General features: G+C 47.7%; 1 long non-coding RNA gene across 1 annotated transcript in view; it reads left to right on the forward strand.

Annotated features, from left to right (window-relative positions):
- The window catches only part of LOC141141050 (uncharacterized), a 28,154-nt gene extending 17,902 nt beyond the window's left edge, over positions 1–10,252 (forward strand). Inside the window, exon 3 of the long non-coding RNA XR_012244039.1 lies at positions 10,187–10,252. This is a non-coding gene — a long non-coding RNA (uncharacterized lncRNA). The remainder of the gene's footprint in view (positions 1–10,186) is intronic.
- The last annotated feature ends 3,326 nt before the right edge of the window (positions 10,253–13,578 follow it).

Consider the following 13,578-nt stretch of genomic DNA (forward strand, 5'->3'; position numbering starts at 1 on the left):
AACGCAGGAACAAGCCCTGCTGCAAAGTATTGCATCAAAAATTGTAATTACATGCCCCTGTTAAACAGGGGCAGAAAAATTGGGCCTTAGGCAATGGTGCTGGTGCCACAACACTGCAACCCCTCACAGACACTGGTGGTGGCGCCCAGAACCAAAAATGTTCTTACAAGCTATCAGCGTGATCATTGAGGAGGAAGAGGATAATTACTCAGGGATAGTCACTCAGCATCAGCATAGGCAGTCTTTGAAGGGATCTGAGATTTAAAAAAAAATTATTCGGTTACATCAGCATCAGGTGCTTGGTAGCTAGTGGTGATCCAAGACTGATTCATTTTTATGAAGGTCAGTCGATCGACCGAGTCGGTGGACAGACGCACCCTGTGATCGGTTACCACGCCTCCAGCAGCACTGAATGTGCGTTCCAAAAGAACGCTGGATGCAGGACATGCCAGTAGCTCAATTGCATACTGTGCAAGCTCTGGCCAGTGATCCATCCTCAAGACCCAGTAACCCAGAGGATTTTCCGTGGGAAAGGTGTCCAAATCTGATCTTGCCCCTAGGTATTCCTGCACCATGTAAAACAGACGCTGGCGATGGTTGCTGGAACCGATCATCCCTTGGGGCTGCGGACCAAAAAATTGTCTGAATGCATTGGTCAGACGGCCACCTTCTCCACCGCTCCTTCTTTGACTGACCGAAGCCTCAGCAACACTTTGTCCAGAAACAGGAGTTTGTAACCTCCCAGTCTCTGGGAACGCGTTGCACAGACCTTTCTGCAAGGCCTCCCGAAGATGTTTCATCCTCTGCTCCCTCTGCGATGGCAAGATAAGGTCCGCAACCTTACCCTTGTAACGTGGATCAAGGAGGGTTGCCAGCCAGTATTGGTCCTTCTCCTTGATACCACGAATACGAGGATCCTTAGCAAGGCTTTGCAGGATCAGGGAGGCCATGCAGCGTAGGTTTGCTGAGGCATTCGGTCCGGAGTCCTCTGGGTCACTAAGGACGACATGGTCCGCAGCCACCTCCTCCCAGCCACGTACAAGTCCATGTGTTTCTTGGGACTGATCCCTTAAAGACTGCTGCTGATGCTGAGTGCCAGGCTCCACCTCCATACTGACACAATCTTCCTCCTCCTCCTCCTCTTCCTGTGTGATCGGCGGGCACGCAGGAACACTGCCTGGATAAAGGGGGCCTTGAGAGCTAAGGAAGTCCTCCTCTTCCTGCCTCTGTTCTGCCTCAAGTGCCCTGTCCATTATTCCACGCAGCGTGTGCTCCAATAGGTGGACAAGGGGGACAGTGTCACTGATGCATGCACTGTCACTGCTCACCATCCTCGTGGCCTCCTCAAATGGTGACAGGACAGTGCATGCATCCCTGATCATGGCCCACTGGAGAAAAAAAAAACAAGCTCCCCTGACCCTGTCCTGGTGCCATAGTCGCACAGGTACTCATTGATGGCCCTCTGCTGCGTGTGCAGCAGCCGCTGCAGCATGGCCAACGTTGAGTTCCACCTGGTGGGCATGTCACAGATTAGGCGGTTCTTGGGCAGGTTAAACTCCTTTTGGAGGTCCGTCAGCCGAGCACTGGCATTATATGACCGGCGGAAATGCACACACAGACTTTCCTGGCCTGCCTCAGGACATCCTGTAAGCCCGGGTACCTGCCCAAGAACTGCTGCACCACCAAGTTAAGGACGTGAGCCAAACAGGGCACATGGGTCATTTGTCCCTGTCGGAGGGCAGAGAGGAGGTTGGTGCCATTGTCGCAAACCACCATTCCTGCCTTAAGTTGGCGTGGCGTCAACCACCTCTGAACCTGCCCCTGCAGAGCTGACAGAACCTCTGCCCCAGTGTGGCTCCTGTCCCCCAAGCACACCATCTCAAGCACCGCATGGCATCTTTTGGCCTGCGTACTTGCGTAGCCCCTTGAACGGCTACGGAGCACCACTGGTTCCGAGGACAAAGCACAGGAAGAGGCCATGGAGGAAGAAGAAGAGGAGGGGGTGGAGGAGAGAGGTGTGTCACAATCATTAGCATTTTGGAGGCGTGGTGGCGGAACAACCTCCAACACTACTGCACCTTGTCCTGCATCCTTCCCAGCTGCCAGCAGAGTCACCCAATGCGCCGTGAAACTTAGGTAACGTCCCTGTCCATACCTGCTGGACCATGAGTCAGCGGTAATATGCACCTTACCGCTGACCGCCCTGTCCAGCGAGGCATGGACATTGCCTTCCACATGCCGGTAGAGAGCCGGAATCGCCTTCCGTGAGAAAAAGTGGCGTTTGGGTACCTGCCACTGAGGAACCGCACATTCCACAAACTCACGGAAGGGGGCAGAGTCTACCAACTGAAAAGGCAGCAGTTGAAGTGCTAGCAATTTTGCCAGGCTAGCATTCAACCGCTGGGCATGTGAATGGCTGGGAGCAAACTTCTTTCGGCGGTGCAGCAGCTGGGGCAGGGAAATTTGCCTGGTACAATCTGACGTCGGTGTACCAAAAGCAGATTGCCCACAAGTACTTGGCTGTGACACACCTAATTCTACACCTTCATTCCTCTCAGTGCAGGTCTCAGAGAGGACTGAAGGTATAGTGGGGTTGGAAATCCCAGCTGATGAGGAGCAAGGAGAGGTCCTCTTTGTTCTTTGGTGTGGGTCTTTTAGATACGCTTGCCAAGGAACTGCATGGCAGGTCAACATATGTCTGGTCAAGCATGTGGTACCCAAGCGGGAAATGTTTTGGCCACGTGAGATACACTTGAGACATATGTTGCAAATAGCAGCGGTGCGATCTGATGCATTCGTCTCAAAAAAGGCCCACACCAAAGAACTTTTTGAATAACGTGCAGAGACTGCAGCGCCCTGTACATGTGGAGCTTTGGGGTGTGATGCAGTCAATGTGCTGCCCTTAGGCTGGCCCCTGGAGGGCATCCTGCCTCGTTGGTGATGTGCCGCCTCCTCCTCCTCCTCCTCCTCTCTCCTATCAGGCACCCACATTGAGTCAGTGACCTCATCATCCCCTCCCTCCTCATCACTGGAGCAAACCTGGCAGTATGCTGCAGCAGGGGGAGCATGACTGCCAGATTGCTGTCCTTCTTGGGAACCCCCTCTGTCCATGCTCATGTTACTGCCTTCATCGAGCTCAGTATCATCATCAGAGCCTTCCAAACGCTGGGCATCATCCTGGAGCATGTACCCAACACTGTGGTCAAACAGTTCGAGGGACTCCTCAGGAGGACATGGTGGGGCTAGGGAAGGAGTCACTGATGACATTGAGCCGAGGGAAGAGGCCGCTGCTTTGCCAGACAAAGTACCCTGGGCATGGGTGAGAGAGGATGAGGAGGATGAGGACGGCTTGGTCATCCACTCGACCAAGTCTTCCGCATGTTGGGGCTCAACACGGCCAGCTGCCGAAAAAAAGGCCAAGCGTGTCCCACGGCCACGTGCTGATGAGGATGCACCGTCTCCACGACCAGCACTAGACACAGAGCCTGCTTGCCCTCTCTTATTGGCTTGTGACTGTCTGCCTCTCCTTCTTGGCCTTCCAGACATACTAATGGCCTGTAGCTGCACTAAGCTGGGATATATATATATATATATATATATGTACTGATACTGCAGCTAGCAAAATCAACTGCCTGCCTGTAGTATGAGAACACCACCAACCTTCTACAGGTAGCTTTAGCTGAACACTGTGAGGTGGACGCACCCCACTAACTTGTAGGTTTAGCAGAACACTGTGAGCAGGACGCACTGCACTAACTGTAAATAGTCTAGCTGCCTGACTGTGGTACTAATAGGATCAAAAGAACACCAGCAATTTTCTTCAGGTAGCTGTATATACTGTAACAAGACAAGCCTGTCTGTCAGTAAGAAGATAACAGGAACGGATCTAGCTGAACACTGTGAGCAGGACGCACTGCACTAACTTGTAGGTTTAGCTGAACACTGTGAGGTGGATGCACCACACTAACTTGTAGGTTTAGCTGAACACTGTGAGCAGGACGCACCCCACTAACTTGTAGGTTTAGCTGAACACTGTGAGCAGGACGCACCCCACTAACTTGTAGGTTTAGCTGAACACTGTGAGCAGGACGCACCGCACTAACTTGTAGGTTTAGCTGAACACTGTGAGCAGGACGCACCCCACTATCTTGTAGGTTTAGCTGAACACTGTGAGCAGGACGCACTGCACTAACTGTAAATAGTCTAGCTGCCTGACTGTGGTACTAATAGGATCAAAAGAACACCAGTAATTTTCTTCAGGTAGCTGTATTTACTGTAACAAGACAAGCCTGCCTGTCAGTAAGAAGATAACAGGAACGGATCTAGCTGAACACTGTGAGCAGGACGCACCCCACTAGCTTGTAGGTTTAGCTGAACACTGTGAGCAGGACACACTGCACTAACTGTAAATAGTCTAGCTCCCTGACTGTGGTACTAATAGGATCAAAAGAACACCAGTAATTTTCTTCAGGTAGCTGTATTTACTGTAACAAGACAAGCCTGCCTGTCAGTAAGAAGATAACAGGAACGGATCTAGCTGAACACTGTGAGGTGGACGCACTGCACTAACTTGTAGGTTTAGCTGAACACTGTGAGGTGGACGCACCACACTAACTTGTAGGTTTAGCTGAACACTGTGAGCAGGACGCACTGCACTAACTTTAAATAGTCTAGCTGCCTGACTGTGGTACTAATAGGATCAAAAGAACACCAGTAATTTTCTTCAGGTAGCTGTAAATACTGTAACAAGACAAGCCTGCCTGTCAGTAGGAAGATAACAGGAACGGATCTAGCTAAATTGAATACAGTGTGTGTGTATATATATATATATATATATATATATATATATATATATATATATATATATATATATATATATATATATATATACACAATACACTGTAAGTGCAGCTAACTGACTGACTGTTCTGCCTAATCTATCTAACTCAAATCAAATGTCACTGTCTGCCTCTCTCTCTCTCTCAATGAACGCCAGAACACACACTACACAGGGCCGCCATGTAGGCGGCCTTATATAGTGTGGGGCGTGTACTAAATCCCCTGAGCCATAATTGGCCAAAGCCTCCTTGGCTTTGGCCAATTACGGTTCTCTGTTCAGGCGGCGCTGTGATTGGCCAAGCATGCGGTTCATAGTGCATGCTTGGCCAATCATCAGCCAGCAATGCACTGCGATGCCGCAGTGAATTATGGGCCGTGACGCGCCACACGAATTTGGCGCGAACGGCCCATATCGTTCGCAATTCGGCGAACGACCGAACAGCCGATGTTCGGGTCGAACATGGGTTCGACTCGAACACGAAGCTCATCCCTACTGCTGAGTAACTGTGGAGAGAGATGGGAGCTGGCAATTAGCCGACAGCTCAGAAAAGGAAGGGCTGAGCCCAGCCCTGACAATAGAGTAAACTTACGTCTAGAGACATCCAAATATGGTCCTTATTCCATTGGTATGATTTTAATTGTTCTAGTAGGTGAGGTGAGTGCAACTCAGTATTAAACTCTACGGTCTAAGGCTGGGTTCACACTAGCATGAATTGGATGCGGGTTTCCCCACATCCAATTCGCACAGCAGGAGATTGTGACCGGCTCTCTATGGAGCTAGTTCACACTTTTCGAGTTTGCACAGGAGCCCTGTGCGTCTTTTGGTCCATTTCAGGCCTGAAATCAGCCCAAAATTTGGGCTGAAATCGGACCTGAAACGGTGAACGCAGACGCATCGGACTCCTGCTGTGAGCTGCTCTGTGCTCTAGTGTGAACCCCGCCTCAGACTGGGATGCCATTAAAGTTTATGTGTATGTAAAAGCAGGTATCCCAATACTTTTGAAAATATAGGGTATTTTTTAATAATACTGTACAGCAGGGAGAAGTTTCAAGCTGTATGTGGTGGTAAGGAGAAGTACAATGTTTATGGACAGCATCAGTGACCATATTCTTATTAACCACGTACTAGGTACATGATCTGGTGCAGAGCGGCCGCCCTGCCACACTAAATGTACAGTGGGCGGGACGCAAGTGCTTAAACCCAAAGCCAAAAATGTCATACAGTGGGGACGGAAAGTATTCAGACCCCCTTACATTTTTCACTCTTTGTTATATTGCCGCCATTTGCTAAAATCATTTAAGTTCATTTTTTTCCTCATTAATGTACACACAGCACCCCATATTGACAGAAAAACACAGAATTGTTGACATTTTTCCAGATTTATTAAAAAAGAAAAATTGAAATATCACATGGCCCTAAGTATTCAGACCCTTTGCTCAGTATTTAGTAGAAGCCCCTTTTGATCTAATGCAGCCATGAGTCTTTTTGGGAAAGATGCAACAAGTTTTTCACACCTGGATTTAGGGATCCTCTGCCATTCCTCCTTGCAGATCCTCTCCAGTTCTGTCAGGTTGGATGGTAAACGTTGGTGGACGGCCATTTTTAGGTCTCTCCAGAGATGCTCAATTGGGTTTAAGTCAGGGCTCTGGCTGGGTCATTCAGGAACAGTCACGGAGTTGTTGTGAAGCCACGCCTTCATTATTTTAGCTGTGTGCTTAGGGTCATTGTCTTGTTGGAAGGAAAACCTTCGGCCCAGTCTGAGGTCCTGAGCACTCTGGAGAAGGTTTTCGTCCAGGACATCCCTGTACTTGGCCACATTCATCTTTCCCTCGATTGCAACCAGTCGTTCTGTCCCTGCGTTCCACACACTTTATGATCTGACAGGTAGAGGTATTTTAATAGAACACCCATACGGACATCTTAGTACACCCAGCTACGTCTTGAATTGCACAGTAATTTTAGCAATAAAGTCAGCATATATAAATAAATATAGTATATTGACATCTGCGATGCTGTTTGGATGTTACATTTGTAAGGAAGCTGACCTCCAGCAGTAGGAAGGTGGCTGAGGCCATGTTGGTACACCCAGTGGTGTATTGTTTTGTGCTGCCCTAGGCCTGTCTAAACTCATGCACCCCCCTAATTTAAATATGACCCACCCCTTGCTACCGAGGCCACACCCCTTCCTGTTTAGGGTCCACCCTATTATCTGTAAACCACACCCCTTCCTCTTTGGCTCATTTGGCACCTTTCAGGGGGGAGGGGGGAACGGGTACCTGTTTTTGACAGGTACCTTTCCCCACTCCCTGGAGACTGCGCTGCCCCCTCTGAAGTTCGGCCCCCCCTCCTCCTTCCTCCACTGGGGCATTCAGAAAGTGCAACACGCTTCGCACACGTGCAGTAGTGAACCGTCCGGTTTCCCTTACCATGAATGATGGTGGCAAAACCCGAGAGCCAATCCGAAAATCGGCTGAGGTGTCGACATCGCGGGATCCCTGGACAGGTAAGTGTCCTAATATTAAAAGTCAGCAGCTACAGTATTTGTAGCTTATGAGTTTTAATGTTTTCACGGGGTGGGGGCGGGACTCCTCTTTAATGAGTTTGCATTGATTTCAGCATTGATGGAGCACTTTATTGCAATATCATGATCTGCATATTAATGCACTTTCACTAAATTTGGACTGTTTAAAAGGTTTGCATTGATTTTAGCATGCATGGAGCACTTTGCACATGCCAGTGGCGGCTGGTGCTCAAAATTTTTGGGGGGCTGCAAACAAACTAAAAAATTCAGAAAAAAAGACATCAATTGCAGCCTCACTGTGCCCATCAAATGCAGCCACTGTTCTATCAAACGCAGCCACTGTGCCCATCAATTGTAGCCACTGGGCCATCAAACACATGCCACTGTGCCCATCAAACGCAGCCACTGTGCCCATCAAACGCAGCCACTGTGCCCCATCAAACGCAGCCACTGTGCCCAACAGTTGTAGCAACTGAGCCATCAAACGCAGCCACTGTGCCCACCAAACGCAGCCACTATGCCCATCAAATGCAGCCACTGTGCCCACCAAACGCAGCCACTGTGCCCACCAAAAGCAGCCATTGTGCCCATCAATTGCAGCCACTGTGCCATCAAACGCTGCTACTGTGCCATCAAATGCTGCTACTGTGCCATCAAACGCAGCCATTGTGCCCTATCAAACGCAGTCAATGTTCCATCAAACGCAGTCACTGTGCCCGTCAATTGTAGCCACTGGGCCATCAAACACAGCCACTGTGCCCATCAAACGCAGCCACTGTGCCCACCAAATGCAGCCACTGTGCCCATCAAACGCAGCCACTGTGCCCCATCAAACGCAGCCACTGTGCCCCATCAAACGCAGCCACTGTGCCCACCAAACGCAGCCACTGTGCCCAATAAACGCAGCCACTGTGACCACCAAACGCAGCCACTGTGCCCATCAATTGCAGCCACTGTGCCATCAGACGCTGCTACTGTGCCATCAAACGCAGCCACTATGCCCACCAAACGCAGCCACTGTGCCCATCAAACGTAGCCACTGTGCCATCAAACGCAGCTAGTGTGCCATTAAACGCAGCCACTGTGCCCACCAAACGCAGCCACTGTGCCCATTAATTGCAGCCACTGTGCCATCAAACGCAGCCACTGTGCCCCATCAATTGCAGCCACCGTGCCCACCAAACGCAACCACTGTGCCCATCAAACGCAGCCACTGTGCCCCATCAAACGCAGCCACTGTGCCCACCAAACGCAGCCACTGTGCCCACTAAACGCAGCCACTGTGCCCACCAAACGCAGCCACTGTGCCCACTAAACGCAGCCACTGTGCCCATCAATTGCAGCCACTGTGCCCATCAATTGCAGCCACTGTGCCCATCAATTGCAGCCACTGTGCCCATCAATTGCAGCCACTGTGCCCTCAAACGCTGCTACTGTGCCATCAAACGCAGCCACTGTGCCCACCAAACGCAGCCACTGTGCCCACCAAACGCAGCCACTGTGCCCACCAAACGCAGCCAATGTGCCCACCAATTGCAGCCACTGTGCCATCAAACGCAGCTACTATGCCCATCAAACGCAGCCACTGTGCCATCAAACGCAGCCACTGTGCTCACCAAACGCAGCCACTGTGCCCATCAATTGCAGCCACTGTGCCATCAAACGCTGTCACTGTGCCCATCAATTGTAGCCACTGTGCCATCAAATGCCAACACTGTTCCCATAACACTGATATAATTTATTAAATAACTTTACCTGCTGTCCTGGGGGGTTCCCTTGTGCCTCTCTCTCTCTCCTCCTGACATCACTGCCAGACCCCGCCCCAGTGCCGAGGAGAAGAGTCAAGCAGTGTGGAGGATGGTAGGCGGAGCATAAGGCTCCACCTCCGCCAGTCACCGGCCGCTTATGGAGGCGTGAGTCACATGCCATCCCCCCCGCATGAGAGAAAGTCCCCCCACCCGTCTTCCCGATTCCTGGCTCCCGCGCCTGCCCCCATGCAGCCCATGGCGGCCGCCTTGCTGTAGCGGGCGGCGCTGCTGTGTATGGGCATGCTTGGCAGAGGGTGGAGGGGCGTGAGCTCTGCTAAGCATGCCCATACACACGCCCCTCCACCCTCTGCCAAGCACGCCCATACACAGCAGCGCCGCTACAGCAAGGGGGCCGCCATGGGCTACATGTGTGCGGGGGGCGGCTGCGGGAGCTGGGAATCAGGTGGGGGGACTTCCTCTCATGCGGGGGGCGGCTTTTGTTACCACCTAGCACAACTAGATTTATTAGCAGCCCTGTTTAGGACCAGGGTGCGACACTAAAATTACTCTAAAGTTCAAGACGTAGCTGGATGTAGTAAGATGTCCGCATGGGTGTTCTATCACAATACCGCTAGCCGTCAGATCATAAAGTGTGTGGAACACATTGCGGCGTGGAACACATCACGCATTCGCAGATGGGCAAGCGGAGCCCGGAAAGCATGGCGAGGGGGGACGCGTGTGTGTGTGTGTGTGTGGGGGGGTGCCGGTACTGGAGGGGGGGGGCAAGAGTCTGCCTGCCAGTATCACACACAATTCCAGGGGCTGCAGCCTTACGACGTACGGTCCTGGCAGCGAAAGGTTTAAGGACCGGTAAGCTGCAATATATTACATTTTTGTTCTTGGGTTTAGATACACTCTACATACTTGTGACGTTTATCTTCGTGACATAAACAAATCATTTCTGTGTAAGTTTGTCTTATATAATATTAAAAGTATTTGTTGTGATAAAATCATCTAAAAGAAAAGCCACCTGCTATTAATTTACTGTGATAAAGCTTCTATTCATTTATTTATCAGCTGCCGTGGATGATCTCTATAAAGAAGCTCGGAAGGATTTCAAAAAACTAAATGCAAGTGTAACCAGAATGATGGAGAGGCCATCAAAGAACATCGTAAGTTTCCATGACTATACTGACTTGGAGCAAATGAAAATCAAATTTTCTCAATTAAAACTCTCTGCAGATTGAGTGTTATTTATTAAAGAAAGAAAATGGGGGAAATACTGCATTATGATGACGATGCTGGCTATCACTGGAAATAAGTTTGATCTTCATCTCCATCTAGTGGCCATATTGCAGTACTTTCCCCATTCACACTGTTTTTTGTTTTTCAAGAAATAACATTCAATCTGCAATGAATAAATCCTGAGCACATTCAGCTTTAGAACACATAGTACGTTCCAGCACATCCACCATCCCCTCCTGTGCCTCCCAAACATCGGGATCTTCAAGATGGAGAGCGGGGAAGGGCCCAGTAAATAGGTCAAATAGGTCAATTCCATTTTCTAAGTGAACACAGTGAGAGATCGGTACTGATCCCTCACTGTGTTCACTCATAACTGAAGCATAGTAAACTGTGTTTACTGTGTTTAAACTGTGCATCTGTCTCCTGTTCATTCATCTACAGTGCAGCTGAGGCTGCAGAAAGGAATTGGGGAATCTGTGTCCTCAGTCCCTTTCTCTGTCTCAAAAGTGAGACTTCATGTGTCTGTATAGACCCCGGATATTTCATCAAAGCCCCCCAACAGCATTGTGAAAAAAAAGTGAAAAAAAAATACATTAAAATTGATTAACAATTTTAAAAAAAATGAAAATTGTAAATAAAAAAAAACAAAAAAATAAAATAGAAATTGTAAAAAAAGATTTAAAAAATTAAATTTTAAAAATTGATAAAAAAAATTGATAAAAAAAATCTGATTAAAATTTCTAATCAGATTAAAAAGTCATACCCACTGTTTGCCACAGGTCACCTTCTTCCTGTTATAAGGGGCCCAGTGCATTACTTTGCCCAGGGGCCCATAATGCTGTTAAGGTGGCACTGCTGTACAGAGGGACATGCAGAGAGCTGAAAGAACAGTCTACAGGAGCTTGACATTGCACCCGTCATCCACTGATCGAAGGTCCAATGCTTTGCAAGCCTGTGTAAGAAAAATAATAAATGTACATTTTTTGGGGGGAAAAATATGTGCATTTAATATTTTTTCTGTAAAGTGGTTGTAAACCTCAGACATGAAATATTAACAAAGCATATATATATATATAATATAATACCCTATATATAGACCTTGATTTCGAGGGTTCATCAGTGGTAAAAAAAATGGTGATAAAGGCTGCCTTTGACAGACCCACTTCAGAATTTATTATGTGAATGGCAAATATGCCTGTACAAGAGCTTTGGAGGCACTTCAGGTACCATGAACACTACCAGGTTCTCAGCCAATGGTAGGAGAACTGCAGGTCACATAAATGCTACCAGGTTCTCAACCAATGGTAGGAAAACCCAATGGTAGGAGAACTACAGGTCCCATAAATACAACGAGGTCCTGAGCCAAAGTTGGGTTAGGAGAACCCAATGGGAGGAGAACTAAAGATCACTTAAATACTACAAGGTTCTCAGCCAATGGCTGGAGAACTACAGGTCACATGAATACTACTGGGTTTTCGGCTAATGGTAGGAGAGCCCAAGGGTAGGAGAACTACAGGTCACATGAATACTACGAGATTCTCAGCCAATGGAAGAAGAACCCAATGGTCGGAGAACTACAGGTCACATGAATACTACCAGGTTCTCATCCAATGGTAGGAGAACTACAGGTCACATAAATGCTACCAGGTTCTCAACCAATGGTAGGAAAACCCAATGGTAGGAGAACTACAGGTCCCATGAACACAACAAAGTTCTGAGCCAAAGGTAGGAGAACCCAATGGTAGGAGAACTACAGGTCACTTAAATACTTCAAGGTTCTCAACCAATGGTAGAAGAACACAATGTTAGGAGAACTACAGGTCACATAAATACTACTGGGTTTTCGGCTAATGGTAGGAGAGCCCAATGGTAGGAAAACTACAGGACACCTAAATACTACGAGGTTCTCAGCCATTGGAAGAAGAACCCAATGGTAGGAGAATTACAGGTCACATAAATACTACCAGGTTCTCATCCAATGGTCAGAGAACTACAGGTCACATGAATACTACCAGGTTCTCAGCCAATGGTAGGAGAACCCAAGGGTAAGAGAACTACAGGTCACATGAATTCTACCAGGTTCTCAACCAATTATAGGTTGAGAACAAACATCCACCAAAAGTAAAATAGCCCTCCCTTTTTTGGGGGTTGAGGACTAGTATACTTTTGGTGGATGTTTGGGCAGAAATAGGACTGCTACATATTGTTCTTAATTCCAGTACGGCATGAATATGCTCACCATTGTCCATCTTTGTGTAAGTTAACTGCTATATTCAAATATGTCTATTATAAATTGGTATTGACGTTGACATGAATTACATTTTTGATGTACAGTATGCTCAAATTGTATTGTAGACAAGTCATACTCCAAAAACCTGTGGTGAAGTGATGAAGTGAACACTCTGAAACGTGTTAGGGGAAGAAAGTCCCACCGATTCATTTGTAACATCTAAGACATTTCCAGAGCTTTGTTGTATGTCGTGCTATGTTTTCCATTGTTGTATGATTTTGTTTCAATAAAAAGCATTGTATCATTTTAAATATTTGTGCTGTGATTACAAAAAGTGCCCGGTAAAATCCCACCAAGACTCATTGTGATGAGACTTCTACAATGTCTGGCTGGATAACTACATTTATTGGTATTAAGTATATAAGTGGGCTTCTGCTTTTTTTTTCCCCTATTTCTGGGTTCTAAATATATACTGTGTAGCTCATTCTTACTATCCCTATTTTGAATAGTATACTGTATATGTGGCTTACCAAAGCAATGCTATAGTATGGTGCAACAAAACCTCTCATTGTGGTACAACCGAATGTATATTGTTTATTGCTCTATGTCAACTCACTGGATTGTCTTTGTTGTATTTCCAATAAAATCTTTTCTGATTTAAAAAAAATCCCACCAAATGGGAATTTACATTTTTTCAGCGATAAAGGTATATTGACACACAGTAGAGTATCCCTAATGCCCCCATAAAATTCAGGTCCTATGAATACTACCAGGTTCTCATTCAATGGTTGGAGAACTACAGGTAACATAAATACTACCAGGTTCTCAGCCAAAGGTAGGAGAACCCAATGGTAGGAGAACTAAAGTTTCTATGAATATTACTAGGTTCTCATCCAATGGTTGGAGAACTACAAGTCACATGAATACTACCAGGTTCTCAGCCAATGATAGGAGAACCCAATGGTAGAAGAACTACAGGTCACATGAATAGTAC

This window comes from Aquarana catesbeiana, linkage group LG04, assembly GCF_042186555.1.
Source record: "Aquarana catesbeiana isolate 2022-GZ linkage group LG04, ASM4218655v1, whole genome shotgun sequence".
Classification (NCBI taxonomy): Eukaryota; Metazoa; Chordata; class Amphibia; order Anura; family Ranidae; genus Aquarana; species Aquarana catesbeiana.